Raw genomic sequence first — 3,195 nt, forward strand, 5'->3', positions numbered from 1 at the left:
ATTTTTTTAAAATTTTATATTATTAAAAATTAATAAATAACTAAGGTTCATCAGACTGACCCGATAGCTCGTAAGCCAATCGGACCCAACCCACGTATATAACGGGCTAAATTTCAGCCCGATAACTACCTAAAACCTTGATCCAAACCCAGCCCATGGCTAACTGAGCCGGCTTGGCCCATTGGACCGCCAGGCCGGTTGACCACCCCCCTAGTTAGGACATTACATGGTAAATAAAACCAAATCTATGCGAGCAGTAACAATATCGAAAATGGCTTTCAAATTTTAGAGTCAGATACATAATTATTTATTTCCACATTTATATTACTTACACCACGTGCCCCATTCAACTTCACTTCTTCCACCCGCCAAACTTTCAAATCAAAAGAAAAATTAAATCCAAAATTATAAAAAAAAATAAAAAGAAAAGAAAAAGAAAACCAGCAACAGCACCACAGGCAGCCATGGCGTCACCTTCGCTTGTTCTTGCTACCAAGCAGCAAGGCCACGTAGAACAACAACCTGAAAAAGAAGCCCCAGGCCACCGTCGTCCAGAAGCAATTCCACTTGCTCAGCTGCGTAACGCTCTGCTGCTTGAGTATGTCCACCCCCGTCACCACGCACGTCGTCATCGTCACGTTCGCCCCCAACGAGCTACTCAACGCCTTGAGCAGCCCCGCCTTTGTGTCTGCGCTTAGACCCCTCAGCGGCGTGTTGTCTAACATCTGCGCCACCGTCGAGAAGCACCTCGTAGGGTCGTCGAACTCGTTCTGCAGAACCCCCTCGTAAGGATACTTCACCAGGGAGATGTAATGGAACCAGATCCAGTAGGATGGTATCCGGTCCCGGTTGATGAAGAAGCCGCTGAAGAGAAGGAAGTAGGCCAACACGGCCACCACCACCGTGTAGCCCATTATGACGTGGGAGATGACGCCGGAGAGGAAGGTGACTAACCCACTTCCTGCCCAGAAGGAGGCGAAGGTTATGGCCAAGAAGTAGAAGAACCCCTGGGTGCCGCCGGCGAGCCCGACAGCCCAGAACGTAATCGATGAGAAGGCGATGGAGACAAGGACCAGTGGAGGAGCGGCGACGATGGCGTTGGAGAGGACGTAGGAGGACCGACGGTAAGAGTTGTAGGCAGTCTCCCTCATGAAGATGTAGCGCTCATGGAGGAACACCGGGAGCGCGTCGGCGCTGATGTAGAAGGTCGTGGACATGGCAAAGACGAAGAAGCCCAGCCTCTCCTGGACACCCTTGGGCGAGTTGTCAAGTCGCCAGAAAATGGTTGCCAGCATGAAACCAGTAACCACCAGCGCAACTAGTCGGATGAAGAAGATCTCCGGCATCCGCCGGGTGTTCGTCGCGGACCGCTTCGTTAGTATGGCCGTCTCCTTCCAGAAAGAGTTCGCGAACGCCGGCATCGAGCTGGAGCTCGTCCCGCCGTCTGTCGCGTTGCCGGAGACGAGCTTCCCCCTCGAGATGCTTGCGCTGATCGCGTCCTTCAGCTTCAGGTCCAGCTGGTCCGGGCTGGGCAACCGAACGAACCGGGTGGACCGCCATGTATTGTGGAAATCGACCAAGGACCTGATCCCTTCGGGACTCACCTCGAGCTCGCGGATGAGGTCGAGTGCGAACTCGGTCTGGTTCTCCTTCTCCGGCACCGGACGGCCAAATTCGGAGAGGAAGGTCGGGAGGTTGGCTGGGGCGCCACTGTAGACTGTGTTGCCGCGCGAGAGGAAGATGGTGCGGTCGAGGAGGCCGACTATGCGGTAGCTCGGCTGGTGAATGGACATGATGACGATGCTGCCGGTTCGGGCGATCCTCTGGAGGACCTTGACGACCATGAAGGCGCTGGTGGAGTCGAGGCCGGAGGTTGGCTCGTCCAGGAACAGCAGTATCGGATCGTGAATGATGTCGATGCCGATGGAAACTCGGCGTCTCTCACCACCCGAGACGCCCCGGTGGCCCTCGTCCCCAATGATCGTCTTCGCCGCGCGGCGCAGGCCCAGCTGGTCGATCAGGGAATGGACCCGCTCGCGCTTCTTGGACTTGGAGAGGGTGCGGGGCAGTCGGAACTCGGCGGAGAAGGTGAGGGTCTCCTCGACGGTGAGCATGGGGAAGAGAAGGTCGTCCTGCATCACGTAGGCCGATATGGTCCTCATGAGCCGACCGTCGAGCGCCTCGCCGTTGAGCGTCACGGTCCCTCTGAGGCTCCCCTTCGCGATCCGGTTCGCCAGTGCATCGATCAGCGTTGACTTTCCCGACCCGCTAGCTCCCAGCACCGCCAGGATCTCCCCATCACGGGCCTCTCCAGATATCCGATTCAACAGTGTCTTCGTCTTGGAGAACTTGCTAACCGTCTTGACGGAGACGCCGGCGTCCGCTGTCGTCGACGGCAGCGTCGTCGTGCCGTCTCGGGCGAGCACCTTCTGGCGTACACGGACGCTGTAGGTGAGGTCGGTGAAGGACAGAACGAACGGAACGGCTTTCGCTGTCTCCTCCATCTGGAGGACTTGGTGCTCCGGCGAGGGCTCCATTAGTGTTTCAAGAGCGCGGATGTCTCCGACGTGCTGGAGGAGCTCGCCGAGCGTCGGGGGCACGTGGCGACTGCTTCCGAAGCCGGTGGGTGCCCTCAGGTAGTCGTCTCCGTCGTCGTCGTCGGCATCTTGGCCAAATAACGGATTCGCCGGAAAACTTTTCCGCCCGTCGAAGGAGGAGGGGTTCATTGGGAACAGAAGATGACGGAGAGGTGCAACGAGAAAGAGCGACGGAGGGTGTTGTATTTATAAGTGCAATCTATCGAGACTGAGAGATTCTGACAGCAAGCGGGAGTTAAGTGACGTCGGTTTGTTCGCTTGGATCTTAACGGTTATCGTTCAACATATCCGGGACAATGGGAAATGACGATCGTATCCTTCTCCGTTTCTCGGGATAAAATCTTGCATGTGGATACTTTTTTTTTAGTTGGAATATCCATTTTGGCCTTCCGTTTCCCTACTTATTACTTACATATCCCTCAGCTTTTGGTGTTATTTTTTTTAAGGACCTGTTTGGAATGTAGGAAATGGGATAGGAAATGCATTTGACAAAACCCTATAAGGTCCGAGTAGGGTGATAAATAAAAAGACCTGATTGAGTCTCGAGTCCGGACTCGAAGATCCGATATCTGACCTGAGCCTGACACGAGTTTCGATT

General features: G+C 54.7%; 1 pseudogene across 1 annotated transcript; it reads right to left on the reverse strand.

The window, feature by feature from the left end:
* Nucleotides 1–233: 233 nt before the first annotated feature.
* On the reverse strand, nt 234–2,750 carry LOC149823451 (ABC transporter G family member 6 pseudogene; annotated as a pseudogene). Its single transcript, XR_016435083.1, has one exon. The product of XR_016435083.1 is annotated as an ABC transporter G family member 6 pseudogene (transcript).
* Between the last annotated feature and the right edge of the window lie 445 nt (nt 2,751–3,195).

The sequence above is a fragment of the Nuphar pumila genome, chromosome 10 (genome assembly GCF_984573655.1).
Source record: "Nuphar pumila chromosome 10, dmNupPumi1.hap1.1, whole genome shotgun sequence".
Lineage (NCBI taxonomy): Eukaryota > Viridiplantae > Streptophyta > Magnoliopsida > Nymphaeales > Nymphaeaceae > Nuphar > Nuphar pumila.